The following is a 19,832-nucleotide window of genomic DNA, read 5'->3' on the forward strand; positions in this document are numbered from 1 at the left end:
GACAAATGATGCTAGTTGGGTTTTTTTTTTTTTCTAATTTAATTTTGTAATATGTCGAGAGAGAATTTGAATCTGCATTGGGAAAAGCCCAAACTTGTAATTAAATATGAAAGGGACGTTTAGTTTAGCAACATTACTCCAGAGAGAGAAAGAGACCGAAACTTTATAATAAGTAGTACTACGTTTTAAAATCCAGTTTAATCTCTGGCTCTATCCAGGCCTCTACGTTTCTGAAGAAAGGAAAAAGGGGAGTTTCTAATGCCCTAGATTTTGGAAAAGCCTATATATTGTAGGAGGATTCTTGACTATTTTTTCTTTTAAACAAACTTGGAAAATTTTTGTTACTCCTACATAGTGGGAAGCCTTTGCTATGTGTCCTGGTAATAAATGGTAGTCTTGTTCTATAATAAAATAGGCACAAATGATCACAGAGTAGAACAATGTGGAGTTTTAAATGCATAACAAGCAGAAGATTTTTTTTAAGTGTATTTATTTAAAGAGATTCCATTATGGGTTTATGTATCTTGCTCAGGATTTTATGCATGTGCCCAAATTAAATTCTAGCAAACATACACATTTCTATAATAATTGATAGCTCACTGCATATCTTTGTTCTCAAAGTATGCCATCATCAATATTGACACAAAATGTTTCTTGTGAAATATTCTACGGGCTTAGATGCCAGTCATGAAAGACAGAGAATGTGAATTTCTAGCAATAAATAATACTATGTTTCTTGGGCTACCTGGATTTTTTTCTTACCTTTTATGTATGGTGAGTTTGTCAGATAAGATTCAGGACAATTAAAATTAAATCTAAATGTTTCCTTCTTTTTTTTTTAAATAGATACTTCAGTTTAGTTATTAAGTAATGACTTGCACCACCAGAAATAAAACTAGCAAACAGTTTCTTTTTGAAAGGAAATATATTTGCCTTAAATATGCTTATACTAGTTCTATTTAGAAGTTGATTAAGTAAAGGCAACATGAACCTATCACGATTATTGAGTCAGCAGCTTTCACATACCCTCTGCCCCCCTCAGGTTAATGATTTTGTGTAACCATATAGAAATCTAACAATTCTGTATATAGTAGAACCTCAGAGTTATGAACATCTTGGGAATGGAAGTTGTTCATAACTCTGAAATGTTTGTAACTCTGAACAAAACATTATGGTTGTTCTTTCAAAAGTTTACAACTGAACGTTGACTTAATATAGCTGGAAACTTTACTATGCAGAAGAAAAATGCTGCTTTCCCTTTATTTTTTTTAGTAGTTTATGTTTAACATAGTACGGTACTGTATTTGCCTTTTTTTTTTTTTTTTTTGTCTCTGCTGCTGCCTGATTGTGTACTTCCGGTTCCAAATGAGGTGGCTGGTTGACTGGTCAGTTCATAACTCTGGTGTTCATAATTCTGAGGTTCTACTGTTCTCTATATTTCGGTTACCTATATGCTATTTATTGGATTATGGGTTCGATCCTTCAACGAGCTGAGTGCTTTCAACTCCCACTGACTTCAGTGAGAAGTGAGGGTGCGAATACGTTGGAGGATTGCACCCGGTATTATTTGTATGCTGTTTGAGCTTTCATTCCACTTCTTATGTATTTGTGGGGTTTTATTAAAAAAAAATATTTTGTCTCACTGTACAGTTTTTTGTGTGTGTGGTTCGGGGAGCGGATATACACAAGAACATGTCCAAGTACTGTAATTGTCTGCTGTGAGAGCCATCAATATTAATGCCTCTCACTTCCTAAAAATGACGTGAAAATGAAATGAAAGTTTATTTTAATTCATATTGAATCAGAGAAGTTGTTGGATCATCAAAACTCCCATTGACATAATGATAGCAGGATTGGACCAAGATGATGAAGATATTTTATTGTTGTCATAATCATGCTGTTATGCCGACTATGTTTTCGAAGATAAACTGAATTTAATTGCTTTTTAGTCATCATAATCCATAAACTATGCCCAGATCTATTTGATGCAAGGTATTTTCAGATATTTCTTGGTAGAGTGGAAATAAAGCAGCATTTCTGGATGGGGAAGAAAGAGTTATTAAACTTATTTTGAAGTCTTTTATTGTTTGGGATAATCAGATTGTCCTGAGTGTTGTTGAATGGGGACACATTAAAACTTAAGGGGGATATGATGTTCCACAGTGAGCAGTTCACATGAGGGTTCTGTGGAGACTTTCAAGGCCAGCTGTGTTTCATGAGTTGAGAAGGTTTGGGATAACCCCCAAAACGGGTATTTTACAGACGTTTCCTGAAACTAGACAGAGATGAATATATATATAAGGTTTCAGAGTAGCAGCCGTGTTAGTCTGTATTTGCAAAAAGAAAAGGAGTACTTGTGGCATCTTAGAGACTAACCAATTTATTTGAGCATAAGCTTTCGTGAGCTACAGCTCACTTCATTGGATGCATAAAGTGGAAAGTACAGTGAGGAGATTTTATATATACACACAGACCATGAAAAAATATACATTGTAAGGAGAGTGATCACTTAAGATGAGCTATTACCAGCAGGAGAGTGGGGTGGGGGGAGAGAAAACCTTTTGAAGTGATAATCAAGGTGGGCCATTTCGAGCACATTTCCAGGAGTTAACAAGAACGTCTGAGGAACAGTGGGGGGGGGGGGGGGGGGAGGAATAAACAAGGGGAAATAGTTTCACTTAGTATAATGACTCAACCACTCCCAGTCTCTATTCAAGCCTAAGTTAATTGTATCCAATTTGCAAATTAATTCCAATTCAGCAGTCTCTTTTTGGAGTCTGTTTTCGAAGTTTTTTTGTTGAGGGATACTCACTTTGAGATCAGAAATCGAGTGACCAGAGAGATTGAAGTGGTCTCCGACTGGTTTATGAACGTTATAATTCTTGACATCTGATTTGTGTCCATTTATTCTTTTACGTAGAGACTGTCCAGTTTGCCCAATGTACATGGCAGAGGGGCATTGCTGGCACATGATGGCATATATCACATTGGTAGATGTGCATGTGAATGAGCCTCTGATAGTGTGGCTGATGTGAGTAGGCCCTATGATGGTGTCCCCTGAATAGATATGTGGGCACAGTTGGCAACGGGCTTTGTTGCAAGGATAGGTTCCTGGGTTAGTGGTTCTGTTGTGTGGTTGCTGGTGAGTATTTGCTTCAGGTTGCGGGCTGTCTGTAGGCAAGGACTGGCCTGTCTCCCAAGATTTGTGAGAGTGATGGGTTGTCCTTCAGGATAGGTTGTAGATCCTTGATAATGTGTTGGAGAGGTTTTAGTTGGGGGCTGAAGGTGACGGCTAGTGGCGTTTTTCTGTTATTTTCTTTGTTGGGCCTGTCCTGTAGTAGGTGACTTCTAGGTACTCTTCTGGCTCTGTCTTATCTGTTTCTTCACTTCAGCAGGTGGGTATTGTAGTTGTAAGAATGCTTCATAGAGATCTTGTAGGTGTTTGTCTGAGGGGTTGGAGCAAATGCGGTTGTATCATAGCGCTGTACTTTTCACTTTATGCATCCGATGAGGTGAGCTGTAGCTCACGAAAGCTTATGCTCAAATAAATTGGTTAGTCTCTAAGGTGCCACAAGTACTCCTGTTCTTTTTATAAATATAAGGTATGCCGTAAAGTTGAGGTAAGAGGAGAAATAAAACATACTCATGAAAATACCTTGGATGACAGAGACTCCACACAAATCATCATGCAGACTGTTTTGCTGGGTGAATGGACTTCATAGCTCAGGTTTGCAGCCCTCACCAGCAATCAGATTCACATAGAAGGGAGTGAGGAAAAGGATAGAGAAATTGATCTTTTCAGCACACTGCATTTCTAATACTTTACTTCAAATGGAAATGTTGTCAAAAGAAAGTCTTTAAATTTTGAGTGCTATTTACTGTGAAAGCACCAGTTCCTTTCAGATCCATAGTGGTTCACAGTATGTGAATGCCTTTCAGTGCTATGAAATTACTTTATCTCTCTTCCCCAAAAGAATAAGCATATTTATTATTTATTTACACAAATCCCCAAGGACTGGATTTTGTTCAATGTTTCATTCCCTAATAGTCTCTCATAATTAATGATCTAGAGAGACATTACTTGGGGCTGAATCATTTTCCTGTTAGGATGCCAACTTAGGATATGTATGTACTGTGACTGTATTCTCATACAGTATTCAGCTAGTCACAGTGCAGAATACTTTAGGGTGTATTTTACAATATATACAAATGTATTATTTGAATAAAATGATGAATAGGCAAATTTATAAAAGAAAGGCATCCCCATTGTCATTCATTAATCCTGTTGTATTGGTATTTGAACACGTAGGTTCCTCTGTATATAATTTATCTAGGCATTTACATTATACTCCTCAATTTTATCTGAATACCTGATATACTGCATTCTTCATCGTGTTATCTGAGAGCTTGTAAAGGGTGCTACCCCCAGGTACCTCCATATTTTGTATAGTTTTTGCTATACCCTGCTGCACAGTCCAGTGATTATTTTGTTCCGTATTTTATGTTCAATGGATTGAAGCCTACTGTAAACTGCACCCTTTTCCCAGATGGGATTGGTCACTTCATGACAGCCTTCCTATACGAGTTGTGGGTTTCTGAAGGAATCGAGCTGCTCTGTGAAGGCAGGCTTCACCCAGCTTCAGCTCTTTCGTACAAAAATGAGAGAGAAGAGAGAGGGTAGTAACATGTAGCTAATGGGAACAAAGAGGAGAACTATGGAAAGTGAAGAAGGGATGAGGAGAATGGAGAGATCAAGCACATTTCTGGGTGCTTAAAAAAGAAATACTTCTCTATTTCCAACCTCTGTTTCTATGAACTAATCAATATTTCTATAAAATAATCAATATTTCAGGGTAAAAGTCACTGATGTCCTAGTCCACTATGTACAGATTTTATGTACAACTGTTCATGTACAATAGTTGAGTGATTTATTTGTTGTTACTGCAAAAGATCTGATTCTCTCCTTTTATACAGACACAAGCATTAAATGGGAATTATGTAATTCAGCATCTGATTGCCTCATGAAAGTTATAGCTGCTTAAGTGTCCAGTATAACTACATAAATATAATACTTAGCACTTAAATAGCAAGTCTGGACTTCTAGCCTGTTTACTTTCTTTCAGATCATTACATCTAGAAATTGGGAGAAAAACATATTGGAGTAGTTCTTTTTAATGATAGTTTGTCTACCTCTTGCCACAAAGCTTTAAACAGTTTTTTTGGCTCCAAATGCCTGTATGTCCTTTTGGCAAGGAAGACAGCATTTGTAGCGCTCAGCCTCAGCTACTAAAAACTTACAAGAGTTCTATTCTAACTTCTCTTTTCTAGCTCTCCTTCACTTCCGTTTCCATTCCCACAGAAATGGAATCACCGGAAATAGGGAAAGGGTTTTCAAGATCATAAATGTTTCAAAAGTATTCTAATTCTACTAAATTGGCATAACTTATGTATGCAAATACCCACTCACACCTCTTCTGATAACATTTGGTTTTAGCTCAGGGATGTTTTTCTTTGCTAAGCAAGTCTGTATTTTTTAAACATATTTAACATCAACACAAACTGAAACTTGGCAAATCACTGAACAATCTCTGCTGAACTTCACGTTTGCTGCTTTTGCCCAAGTTAGTGTGTGCTAAACTTGATGTGTATATCCTTCTTTTATAAAGTTTTCAAGTCAGAAATGGATATTAGGTATTTAGAAAATTATTGCTTTCATCTAGTGAATGCAGAATTACATTAAACAGACTTACAGAAATTGTGAATAATATTCATTCTGAACATATATTTTCGCACAACATATCTAATTTGGGCGGGGGGGAAATAATACTTTGAATTATAACTTTTTTAAAACAAATATGCAGTGATAAAATCCATTGTCACGTTTTATATAAGCATTTGGCAAATACAGTCAAATAGGAGAGATACTGGGTATAGGTTATAAATAACGGTCTCTGGATCTTAAAAGTAAATAGATTATTCTGACATGTATTAGTAATTAGTTCATATATCAACTTTCATTGTACATTACTATGTGTGTGTGAGAGAGAGAAAGAGAGATTTTTAATAAAAGAAAATTGGATTCTATATTAAATGTTGGGGGGATAATCTTCTTTTATAGGAATTTTTTTCATATGAGGCTTGGTGCTAGATTCACCAGTGCCATTTGCAGGTGCAGGTGAACTGGCTTCAGAGTTTTCCCTTTCAATTAAGTTTTAATTGTATGATTCCTCTGATATAAATATCAGTTCTTTAATCATCCATGGAGTCTCCTACAACTAGCAGAATAGACAAACCTGATTTTTTAATGTAAAAAAATGTAAAAATCTATTTTTAAATACACACCCCCGTAAGGTCTTTTTATACATCATAAAGAGGCATAAAAGGACATAAAGTAAATGACGTCAGATTCTAGTACCAAGAGGAGGCTATCCTTTTCCCTCTTTTGCTGCACATTTATTATAGGGTTAAAAAGAAAAGGATTAAACGCTTTTTCATTTGAATGCAGAAAGAAGTGTTCTGTTATGTTAAACCATCTGTTACTCGTCAGTTAATTTCAGCTCATCATCTGCAATTCATAGAACAGATTGTTATCCCTCATGAGATGGCATTTTTCAGCAAAACATTTTTAGGAAATTGTTTTTAAAAATACAAAAACAGGAGAGCCAAAGGAAGTTATTTTCTTCTTTGAGTGCTTGCTCATGTCGATTCCATTCTAGGTGTGTGCACACTGATGTGCACACTTGTTGGAGATTTTAGCCTTAGTGGTATCTGTAGGGTCAGCTGTAGCACCCTCTTGAGTGCCGCTCTCATGCGTCAGTATATTAGGTGCCGCCAACTCTACGCCCTCTCAGTTCCTTCTTACTGCCAGCGATGGTTGGTCGGAGCGTCTTGTCTTGCATTGCAAGAACATTAGTGGTTCTTATAGTCCATTGGTCTGTCTCCTTTGTTGTTAGTTGATAGGTACTTAGTCAGATCTTTAATTTAAGTGTTAGAGTAGTTGTTTAGGAGTAAAAGTCTCAGCTGGGACTTCGCCTCAAAGTGGGGCATGACCCGTCCCCAGGCTTTAAGCCATGCTCATCGTGCAGCCAGCCGATACCCATTAGTGACCCCCATGAGCAGTGGTGAAACAAACTGTGCGGTGGCAAGGGCCCCCAACAATAGGGTGCCCCAAAATGCAGGACAAATCTGACAAATGACTGAATTTAATAAGCGTTGCAAATCATGAAGCAGTCCAGGCTTTCTGCATTCTGCGAACTTATTCTGCGAAATGTGTTCTAAATGTGGTTTTTTGAAGTAGTCTAGCAAAGAATTTTGCCTTGCCATTTTTTTTTTTGCTGTCTCAGCAATAGCATAACAGCAACTAAGGGAAATCGTCATTTGCCAAGCAAAGTTGCTTGACCAGTTATCCAGCTGAACAAAAGCACCCTCCCCCGCACTTTGCAACAATGCCCATGATTTGTCACCAGCATGTAATGATTCAAAATCCCGTTTTTACAGAGCCAGATAAAAACGCCGGATTAATTGCATTAAACCTAATTGGGTGGTCCACGGCCCACCTAAGTCCACCCGTGGCTATGCCCCTGCTCTCTCAGACATTTTTAATCTGCCTAAAATCAAGGTCAGTTTTTTAGCAATAATGAAGCAACACTATGAGTCTGACAGTCAAAAAGATGAAGAAGACGAAGCTAAGCAAAAAGACAGTTTGTCATCTTATTTTAAAAAGCTTAAAGTTTTGAATAGTGGACACTCATCAGAAAGTATGGGCGAGCAAACATCTGAATTATCTGATCACTTGCCAAGTTGTGGGGATACCACAACAACTGCAAAAGTTGAACAAGTGGACTCTGAAGTGACAATGGAACTACAAAATACTGGTAATTTTGTCAAAGTAAGGGAAGAAACCTATCCTGAAGACATTATTGTATTATGGCCAAAATCTGTTTCATTGGATAAAGTAATAAAGTAAATAAACTGAAAAATGTAGATCATATGGAAAATTTAGAAAAGAGTATGGGGTTGTGGGATTAAAGCATTTTAGACGTCTTCATGAGTCCCATTTTCTGAAGATGAAGAAAAATGGGACAACAGAAATGAAAATTTGGTTGATTTTTTTGGAAACCACTAAGGCAATCTACTGTTATGTTTGCAAATTATTCTCTGACCATAGTAAAGGAAAATAAACATTCATCAATGGGCACTCTAATTGGAGAAATGTTACAAGACATATTGCTGATCATGAAACTTCCAAAGCTTATATTAATGCTATGTGTAAGTTCGTTCAAAGGTGTAAATTATCTGGAAGAATTGATTCTGTGTTATCAGCTCTGTTTGAAAAGGAGTGTTCTTATTGGAGGAAAGTGCTGAGACGTGTTGTTGCCACGGTCAAACTGCTGTGTTCTTTGGGACTACCTCTAAGAGGACATGATAAGTCATTGTCAAATCAAAAAGGTAATTTTTTAACCTGCCTTGAAAATCTTAGTGAATTTGATGATTTTCTCGAAGAACATTTGAAAAATTATCGGTATTATGGCTCAGGGAAGACCAACTTTTTAACGCATCAAATCTACAATGAATTCATCACTATAATGGCAGAAATGGCTGAGAAACCAATTCACTGATGAAGTAAAGGATGTTAAGTACTATTCCATAATAGTAGATTCAATACCAGATGTGAGTCATGCAGACCAATTAACATTAATTTTAAGATATGTGACCGGCAATGGTGAAGTTGTAGAGCAATTTCTTTGTTTTGTCCTGCTAAAATCCCACACTTCTGAATGTCTAGAGACAACTGTTTGGGAAATCATTGCAAATTTAGGTTTGGACATCAAAAATTGTTGTGGGCAGAGCTTTGATAATGCCGCAAATATGGCAGGAAAATATTCAGGTCTACAGGCAAGACTGAGCCAATGCAAGCCCCTCTGCTTTATTCATACCATGTTCCAGCCATTCTTTAAATTTAATCTGCAACGCTGCAGCCGAATCTTGTAAGGGATCTACAAATTTTTTTTTACTTAGTTCAAAACATGTATGCCTTTTTTCAGTTTCCACGCATTGGTGGAGTATGCTACGATCACGCTTGGAGCAGACAAATGAAACACATTTGACAGTCAAAAGAATTTGTGACACCAGGTGGTCTGCTCCTGCAGATGCTGTTTTGGCTTTGAAAATGAGCTATGATGATATAAAGAAAACCTTATTAGACATAGCCACATCAAATTCTGAAAAACGGCATGTGAAAACTGAAGCGAAATCCTTAGCAGAAAAGTTTGAAAAATACGATATTGCTGTTTTTACTCTTTTGTGGAACCGTTTACTTCAAAGAATTAATGCCATCAGCAAATTGTTGCAAAAGATTGATAAAAAATTTATTGAATGCTACACAATTGTTAGCTTCAGTTAAAAGTTTTGTCATGGAAGTTCAAAATTACTATAGCCCGGTGGAAGTAGAGGCACTAACATTAACAGAAAATATAGGTTCCTCTGATCTATCTGATGAGAAGCATAAAAAAAGCAGGAAGTTTTCTTTCGGTGAAACTAGAGACAATGAAATCAATTTAAAAGGGAAAGAGAAGATCATTGTTGAGACCGCCAGTGTTTTTTGTGACACAATAATAGTGCAATTATAGAGTAGAGGTGAATCTCTAAAGAAAACTGTTGATTTATTTTGCGTCTTTTTTGACGGAAGTATGGACAAAAATGCGAAAAGCCACTACGGTAAGAAATTAAGTGAATTCTACTGAGAGGACATAGACACAAACCTTTTTGAAGATTAAGTGAAACATTTCATTTTATCGAAAATGATGAGGTCTGTGCTTCATAATCACCAGTTGATTTGTATAGACTTGTACATGACGGTTTGCAGTCAATCTTTTCAAATGTAGAAACCATTCTGAAAATATTGTTAACGATACCTGTCACAAATGCTTCTGGTGAACATTATTTTTCTGTATTGAAACAAGTTTAAAAATTATTTGTGAAATACAATGAGTCAGGAACATTTGACAAGTTCGGCAATATTGACAGTTGAAAGTGCCTCTTTACAAAATATTACTTATGATTACTTGATGATTTTGTAAAGAAAAAGTGTAGAAACAAAGCTATATGAATTTTTTTTTCAAATTGAATAAGTTTCTTCACAGGAAGTTAACTTTTATTTTTCCATTTATGCATCATCTGTACTTTTTATTTTTACACATTTTTCACATTAGCGTAATGCAAATACAAGCTTTCATCTAGACCAGAAGTTCCCAAACTGTGGTCCAAGAACTCCATTCAGGTGGACCGATGAAAGGTTATAAAGTTTTTTTTTTTATAAAGCACTCTTGTCCAAAGCACTTTACAATAGTTAGCTAACAGTACAAACAACATTTGGAAAGATCACTAAGTGGTCCACCAAGACCCTCAGCAATTTTCAAGTGGTCTGTGAAAAAAAGTTAGACTACAAAAACAATCAAGGTACCTCACTTTATTTTCATTTACTTCATATTATTTATAATATAGGAGGAGGATGAAGAAAAAAATAATGAAAAATTGCGGGGGGGGGGAGTTAAGAGAGAATGCTCTTTTTCTTGGCTGGGTCCCGGAGGGGCCAAAATGAAGCTCTGCACAGGGCCCCACTAACTCTAAATCTGCCACTGCCCACTAGAGCTGTTTAAAGTGTTATGGGGGAGTCCCATGGAAAGGACAAGTGCAAGATCTGCAAAAACTTTCACCCTCAAACTCCAAAGGAGCAGGATATCTGCTTGAGGCGCACTTCGTCCTGCCTCGGACCTCTCTCAATCAGAAAACCCACCTGGCAGCGGTCCCCCTCCCCAGTGCCTAAGAAGCAGTTGAAGTCGACAGGCCGATCAGCACCGTAGAAAAAGGGAGCTTCAGGCAAAGGACCTGTGTCAGGCCATGTGCCTTCTGCGGAGCTGTTCGAGGGTACTGCTCCAGTCGGACCCCCTAGCCCAGCCAGGGATCTTCCTATGAGTCCTGGGAGCAGCATGGGGTCCTGGCCCCTCGTAGGGTCATCTTTGCCCGAAGCAGGCCTGGTGGCCAAAAAGCAAATAGGCCAACCAGCACTGCAGATGCCAAACCAGGCAACGGACCCGGACAAGGCGCTAGACGTCAGGAGGGCGCTAGCCTGCTACATTGAAAGGACCAAGCCATTCCGCAAGTCAACACAATTATTCATCACAGTGGCCGACAGGATGAAAGGTTGTCCGGTGTCCGCTCAAAGAATTTATTCTTGGATCACTGCCTGCATTCGCTGCTGTTACAATCAGGCAAGGGTGCTGCCTCCAGCGATCGTAATGACCCAGTCAACCAGCACGCAAGCTTCCTCGACAGCTTTCCTAGGCCAAATGGCTATCCAGGACATCTGTAGGGAGGCCACCTGGTCGTCCATCCATATGTTCACGTTCCATTATGCACTTGTCCCGGGTCTGCTGGGTGATTCTGGCTTCAGTAGAGCAGTACTGCAAGCTGCTAGACTGTGAACTCCGAGCCCACCTCTGAGGATACTGCTTATGAGTCACCTAGAACGGAATCAACATGAGCAAGCACTTGAAGAATTAAAAATGGTTACCTACCTTTTCGTAACTGTTCTTCGAGATGTTTTGCTCATGTCCATTCCATTACCTATCGTCCTACACATCTGTCGGAGTTGCAGGCAAGAAGGAACTGAGGGGAATACAGTCGGCGACGCCTAATATACCAGTACATGAGCACAGCATTCAAGAGGGCGCTACAGCCGACCCTACAGATATCGCTAAGGCAAAAATCTCCAATGACTGTGCACATGGGCACGCACGCACCTAGAATGGACTGGACATGAGCAGTACATCTCAAAGAACAACAGTTACGAAAAGGTAGATAACCGTTTTTTCTTATAGCATTGTTCATATTTCTACATTGTTCTGCTCCTGTCCTCATTTACATGTTAGTTGTCTTGACTAATAAAATGACCCTGAGTTGATAATTCATGTATTTCCCTTCCCTGTCTGCCCTCCCCTCTACTTGCCTATGCTTCAGATATAACCATGCTTGAACACAATTGTAATACATGCCTGTTGTAATAAGGTTCCTTTTTGCCTGTGTGGACAGAAAGGAAACGTTCTAACCATGTGTGGGAACTATTTTTGAACTGCAATTTGTTTATTAATTAAGTAAAATATTTACCAAATGTATCCATATGCCACAGATTCGATTACTTGTATTATTCCATAAGCAAATGGTTAGTTGCTTGGGGTGAGTTGATGTTGGGTTTGGTTTTAAATTCCAGACATGCCATCTACAGTAAATCTTTATATTCAAACCACATATGAATAACAAAAAGTAACCTTTAAAGGGAGAGAAACGTAATGGTTATTTCAAGTTATTTGATAATCTTTGCTTTATTTTTCTTAATTTTAACAATACAATTTTAAAATATTGTCTTATAAGGGAGTTTGGGGGAAAGGGGCTCCTTACCCGCAGTAGCGTGTTCTCCAAAAATATTGGCTCCACAGAGCCCTGCTGTAGGTGCTGGACACGTAGTCATGTGGCCACAGAACTTTTTTGAGCAGTAGTTACCAGATGGGGATGAAACACATGTTCCTCAAGCCCAGCATTCTGTAAGCCAAGGGATTTAAATACTGTGCTCACTTTAACAGTCTGTTAATTCCTCACTGTCCATCTGTTGGCAGAGTCTTGGAGCCAACCTTTCCTTTTCACATTCATGTTTGTTTTACATGTAGTTGTTCAGTTGTAAATAGTCCATGGGTAGTTTAATAGTTACAGTATAAACTCAAAAGTCTTAGTTTATTGTTTACAATGTCTGTTTCTGGGTCACTTTCAAAGTTGGCAGATCTGCTTGGGAAAATGCCAAATGTTCTTCTTACATCGCTATGATCCTCACATCAGAGAAGAATGAAAAATGCCTTCCATGTGTTAGGGAAGGGCACTCAGCCCAAGGCTGTGATGCCTTCAAGGCCTCACCAAAAGGGCCCAGAAGAATTGAAAGACTCTTCTCCCACACCATCTCCTGCATAGAGCTCTGGTAGTGCATAAGTTCGTACGCTTTCTCCCAGGAAGATCTCTCCACACAACAGTAATGTGGCCAGTAAACCCCTCTCAGTAGCAAACCCTGATACAAAATCCCAAACGGAAAAGGGCCAATGAACCCTATACACACATGCTCTTAGTGCTCTTACCTAGCTCTCCCTCCTCTTTATTGAATCCTCTAAGTCTGGATGTCCTGTTTGTGTCCCTGGGGCTTTTTATTTCTCTTACCTTTCTATAGCAGCACTGGTAACACCCAAAAAATGATGAGTCCCTCTCTCACTGACTTAAACAGGAGCAAAATATCTTTGAGTGCATTATCATTAATTTAGCTGGGCACAGGATGGAAAATAAAGGGCACTGGGGGAGCTTTGTGGGCATTAATGGTGCTGCAGGCAGGGAGATAGGCAATAAAAGAAATTAATCGGTGGGGAAAAGATATTTTCTTGTACTCCATTAAGTTTCCCAGGTACAGCTCTTAAAGGTGTGATTCTACTCTGAAAAGTGACTAAAAATGGCACTGTGCAGTTCTGTGTTTGTCAGCAAACTCAGTGGTTTCCATAAAAATACACTCAGCTTACAAGTGAGATGTTGTCTAATTTCTAGCTCTGCAGTTTTGTCTCAAATCTGAGAGTCAAGGTGGGCTTTTTCTTTTCTTATATCACTTCCAATAAGATAGATTCTACAGTCCAAGTTATATTATCTGTGACACCTGTGACATTTTGCACAATTATTTCCTAAGTTCCAATCAGATATAACTCTAATGAACAATGGAATCCAGTTCACCCTCTCAGCTGTGTTGGCTCTTCAGAACTAAGAGAGTAAAAATGTTGTAATTACTAAATTTAATGGACATTTTGAATATACACAGGACTGTTGAGTAAGGTGCCATTTTTAAAGTAGTCACTTTTCAGAGAATTGCACCTTAAAGTGACTTTGGCAAAATTGGAATTAGAACCATAATCATCTGACTTTCAGGTCCACAGTCTCACTAAACAAAAATTCTCTTCCTTGGAGTGGGTAGAGTTAAGGGTGATGTTGGCACCTTAAACAGGTTTTCTGAATTTCTAGTTTTCAGAGTATTAAAAACTACAGCATTCTACTAATGTTGTTTTCAATGACAATATGCTTTTATACTTAACTCTGTTTTAAGAGACTTTTCTTCTAGGATTCTATTATTCTTGAGAAAAAATTATCCTTCTAAACCTTTTTTATAGCTGTGAAACATTCCACAATAGGTCCTCCTCTTATCATTGCAGCCAGCTGTGATTGAGGGAGAGCTCAGTGTTCAAGTGAACCAGGAACAGTAGGAAAGTTTCTTGCTTTTTTTCTGCCACACCCAAATGATCTGTGAATGGTGTGGGAGTTATAGAAAGGACAGATTCAATCAATACTTACTATTCAGCAACTTCCTTTCCTTTTCTTACTGTCAATTTTGCCCATTTTACCCCAGCCCCATACTACTTATGTTACAGCATTTGTCAAATCTGCAGGTGTGAGGGAAAAATCAAGTATGGTTTCATACTGACTTTTATCTGAGCTATCCTCTATCGGGGACTATACCTTTCATGTGCAACGGAAAGAACTTGATGCTGTAGATATTTTTCATCTCTAATTACTCTGGTCATCCTTACTGATTTTGTTTTTTTCATTGATTAAACTGTTTCAAGATAATATATCCCTCACACAAACTAACTACAAATATTTGGGGGTACGGCTAAAATAATCCTGTGTAATCACATCGAATGGTGGCGCAGTTCTATATTGTATATTGTAAACTGTTTGGGTAGAGAAGCTGTCATCGTACTTATTGATAAAGTGCATAGCACATTACTGGCACTGTATAAATATTTAAACATCAAGTAATTCATTCAGACCTGAAGTGTATCTCTACCATCACTTTGGTTTTCTGTTCCCACAGATTCTTTCATAAATGTTTTTTATTCTATAACTTTTCTTGGAGGACTAAAGTGTAAATTATACCACCAGTTATACAAAGGGTAAGAAAAAAACTGAAGGGGAGGTTTGTGGAGCAAATGGTAGGATTTTCTAGGCAAACATCGCTTGTGGTAAATGAACTGTGATGAAAATACTGTGACATTGACCCCTGCACGCTGGCTTCCAGCCATTTACCAAAAGAGTAAATGTCTCATTGTGCATAAATTACAAACATGCTTGGTGAAGAAAGAGCACAGTAAATAGCCATTTAACTCTTTAATGCTTTGTGAGAATGAGTGTGCGGTAATATAACACTAGTAAAACATTTTCATTAGAATCAGCGCCAACAGAATATCTTTGCAGAAGAAGTTATTGGGATCTTAGGAATTAGTGAATTAAAACTGAAATGTTTAAACACTCTCTTGCAGTCCCGCTGATATGGGGGGGTGTGAGCATCTTAATTTTTTCAGCAACTGTAAAAGGAATTTGTGTCTGTTCTGTCTAAAGTGTATGTGATCAGGGTATGTACAAAGCTTTAATCGTCTTATTGGAAGTTCAAGGATAACAGTGGTTGAAGAGCTGAGGTTTAGAAGTTTAACGTAAATTTTCTGAAATAAATTCTGGAACTACAAGAAAATCCTACAAACTGCAGGCAGATTAGTGAAGATGCAGTGGCATAGTGTTTAGGGAGTGCACACTAAAATGTGTGTCTGTGTATGTTTATTGGGAAAATGAGCCAACATGTATGTCTTTAATGGAGATTTTCATATATCCAAGTCAGCCATTCCAACAGTGGAGAACATAACCTCTTACCCCAGGTGAACAGAAAATAACTACATTTTTTGACATTCTCCTCCTGCAAAGAAGCTTTCCCTGCCTGAACACACAACTTCACTTCCAGGTTCTAGCAGATAGAAGAGCTCTGCTTAGCAGAAACATTGTTTTTTATCTTGTCTTTAGTGAAATTTTTTAAAGCTTTAATTTGTTAGCTTTCTTTATTCCGCAAGAGAGTAGAGAGGGAATGTTGAATCTTAGGTCATGTATACATTGGGTATTTTCCTGAGCTGCCAGCCACCAGAATAGCACCACCAGTACGAATCTCTATGTAAGCAAAGGAAGCCACATCATGCCACGATGGCAGTCTTCTGGGGTGCCAATGAAAATCACAGCTTCCCATCTCTACATAAGAGGTTTTCACCAGTTTAGTTACATCCACAGCTGGCCAATGAGTGCTGGAAACACTCCACATGGCCAAAACCTTAGATGTTTGCCTGACTCAGAAGTCAGACACTCAACCTCCCTGCCTCTTCCTTTGAAAAAAGGGAAGAGCTGCAGTTCAGGTTTCACCCTTGGGACATTGCCATCCAGGTTGTCCAAAGATCTTGACAAAGTCCTCTAAAATGAGGGAAGAGGAGGGCCTAGTGTCCAAATAATAGACACAAGTAAAAAACCTTTTTGAGGGGGGAAAAAACAATAAACTTTGCCTTGTATATAATAAGAGCCTTTAAATCCATGACAGCATACACAGCTTATTTTTAAAATGCAATGCAAGGTTTTAGATATGAGCGCAGAGAGACTGCAAATTTCATCTCAAACCCAGAACAGAAAATGAGTGATCCATTGACAGTTTAAAAAAGAAGTTGTAATGGCTGAACCTGTGACCAAGCTATAATGAGAAATTCTTCTCCGGTTTATTTAACTAACCTCAAAAACATCTACCGTAGATTTGGCTGGGATGTAACTGCCCATCCTCTCTTCCCCTTCCCCCACCCCCAAGTGATACAAACACAAATGTTAATATTTAAAGCTCCCCAGCCTGCTACTTTAAAACCAAACATCTCTTACAAAGCTGAATTGAACCATCTGGTAGAAGTCACTGACATAGCAGGAAGTGCTGCCTCTTGCAAACCTGATTCAGCAAAGTGGTGGGAAGGCTGAAATAGTGTGGGGGGAGAGGGGGGGGTTGTATCAACCAAGGAGGCCTCCAAAGCTGAAACTGCAGCACAGATCAGTTGGGAATTCATCCCCCTTGCTTTTCTTCATGGCAGGATGAAATCTCCATTCCCCAAAAGTGACGTAAGTAAGAAAACAGATTCTTTATACTGTCCTAGAACTTTAAAATTCCCAAGGTGACAAGGTGGGTGAGATAATCTCTTTCATTGGGCCAACTTTGTTGGACTGCCTGTTGTGCAGGATGGCTGCCTATGAACAACATTGAGTTCCTGTAGAAAGGATGCTCCCTTCTTCCCGGACAGATATGTTAGTTGCAAAACATTTTTTAAAGCTTGTTAGTTATTTAATTTCATGGTGATAAGCACATTGTAAATCAGCAGGAGCTGCCAAAAAGCAGGGCACTTAGTTGAGAGCCTAAATATAGATTTCAGAGCCTAATTTTAGACCCCTCAGGTATGAACATTTTGGCCTAAAATGTTCAACTATATTAATTGAATTAAATGTCATGGCAGGGTTTATAATATAGCAATAATTATGACTCTGCAGCCTGCCACATAACCCACATGTTGCGTGGTCTGCCTGATATAAGTTACTTTTTGTTGGGGGTATATACTGTTTTTTTCTTTTTGTGAAATAATATGGTTTTTCCTAAGTTGTGTATACAGCTTCTTTTTCCATATACTCTATATACCACATCTACTCCCTATTAATCAGTGTTGTTCATGGGCTTTTGTTGACTTAATTCTGTATGCTAAGGGAGTGGAACATTTGCTGGCAAGAAACGCTGCTGTTCCTTTAAGAACGACATATTAATCTTCCCTTCAGTGAATAGTCAGTCTAAAATCCAGTGCTTTACAAGTTTCAGACCAGGCTATTTATCAAAAGGGGACTGTTCATTTCTTAGAAGGGCAACATTTATGCAAAGATGCATCTGTGACAGTGTGGGGAGTGGATAGCAAAATATAACTTAATAACTGCTAGCTTTTTCTTTTTTAAGTAAGCTAATACAGGTTTGAAACATTGAACTTTGACTTTTATATTGCTCTCTAGATTCCTGCTGCACTGACGCACTGTCACAAGTAATGCAGTCAATGATACTTTGTAATATATCAGATTCTACGTAATACCGTCTAGATAGATGTAAATATTTTATATAAATTATGCCATCTTTTTCATCCTACTTCAGTAACCGCAAGCTGAGTTTTTTTGTTTTTTTCCTACATTAATAGTTCAATGGGAGCTAATGGGTGTCCTGCCTTGTGAAAACCAGGACACTTATTTAGTTGGCTGACTATGGATTTAGAAGCCAAATTTTAAACTCCTTTTAAAAAGAATCTTGGCCTCTGATGCTTTCTTTAGCCTAAACTTCCTCTTCCTCTACCCCTTAACTGGTCTGTATGCCAGTTGGTTGCTACCCTCTGCCCCACAGGTGGCAGTGATTCACTGGGAGTTTACGCAGAGTTTATAAAGCAAGCTCAAAGGTAATTAACACATAAGACAATGGGGAGAAAAATCATTATTTGGATTACCATAGTGGCTAGGAGTCCTATTCGTGGACCATGAACCCACTGTGCTAGGTGCTGTACAAACACAGACCCTGCCCCCAGGGAGCTTACAGTCTAAGAATGAGACAAGACAACATATGGATGCAGACATACTGGAGAGTACAAGTAAACAATCAAACAATATTGACAGGCAGTGGTCTCAGTATACCAATAGCCTAACCATTGTCATGTTTTTTTGTAGGCATCATGGCAACCCAGGGTTTGAAGGAGGATAATGTTAGCTTTGCTGATCTTTGCGAGAGGGGGGGCTCCTTCCAAACGTGAGGGACAGCATGGCAGAAAGCAGAGCTGCTTGTTCAAGAATTTAACAAGTGGGTGATGGAGGCTGGTACTGTGGGCCAGTCACAGGTGAGAGTTGACCTCTCAATAGTGGATGAGAGGTAGGAGTGGGGATAGGCCATGAAGGGCCTTGAAAGTGGCTTATGTTTGATGCAATAGAGAAGGGGGGTCAGTGGAGCAATGCAAAGGAGGCAAAGCGACAGGCTAGGGAAATGATCATGACATTAATTTTTTTAATGGATATGAGCAGGGCAAGGCTGCGTTTGTCATTTGGATAGGGAAGGCAGTATTTTAGAGAGGTGACCGCCGACAGAATCAACAAGATTTAGACATAATCTGGAAGTGAGGACCCAGAGGGAGGTCCTAGTCAAAGATGACACCCAGGTTATTGGCCTGAGTGATAGGCAAGATGGTAGTGCTGTAACCCTAACCCTAACCTGTGGAGCTTGAGCTGACCACTAGACATCCATATGGAGATGTCAGAGGAATAGGCCAAGATTTTATTTTGGACAGGACAAGAGGGAGTAAGATCTGTGAGTTGTCAATATATAGAAAATAGCTGAATTTGTGTTTATGGATAAGATTACCAAGAGATAAGATGGCAGAGGGAGAAGAGAAGGGAACCCAGGACAGAGCCCTGCAGAATCACACAAAGTTGGAGGATGGACAGTCCTCCACGGGACACACAGAACGTGTGATTAGAGAGGTAGGAGAACTAGGAGAGAACAAAATCACAGAAACCAAGGGAGGACAAGATTTCAAGATGATGACCATGGATGACTCTGTCAGAGGTGGCGGACAAGTTAAGGAGGATGAGGATGGAGAACTGGTTCTGAGATCTGGCTAGGAAGAGGTCATTGGCGACTTTGGCTAAAGTGATTTCAGTGGAGTGCAACGGATGGAGGATGGATTGGAGTCTAGGATGGAATTAGAGGAGAACTACTCCAAGCAGTGATTGTAAACAGCACATTCTGTGAGCTTAGAGATGAAAGGGAGATGGGGTTGTAGTTAGAGAAGCAAATGGGGTCAAGGGGTGTTTTTTTCAGATGAGAGAAATTAAACTGTGAGGGG

General features: G+C 38.8%; 1 protein-coding gene across 3 annotated transcripts in view; it reads left to right on the forward strand.

The window, feature by feature from the left end:
- LYRM4 (LYR motif containing 4) overlaps window positions 1-19,832 on the forward strand; it is a 146,299-nt gene that overhangs the window by 125,243 nt on the left and 1,224 nt on the right. The gene's annotated exons all lie outside the window — the stretch shown is intronic.

The sequence above is a fragment of the Lepidochelys kempii genome, chromosome 2 (genome assembly GCF_965140285.1).
Source record: "Lepidochelys kempii isolate rLepKem1 chromosome 2, rLepKem1.hap1, whole genome shotgun sequence".
Lineage (NCBI taxonomy): Eukaryota > Metazoa > Chordata > Testudines > Cheloniidae > Lepidochelys > Lepidochelys kempii.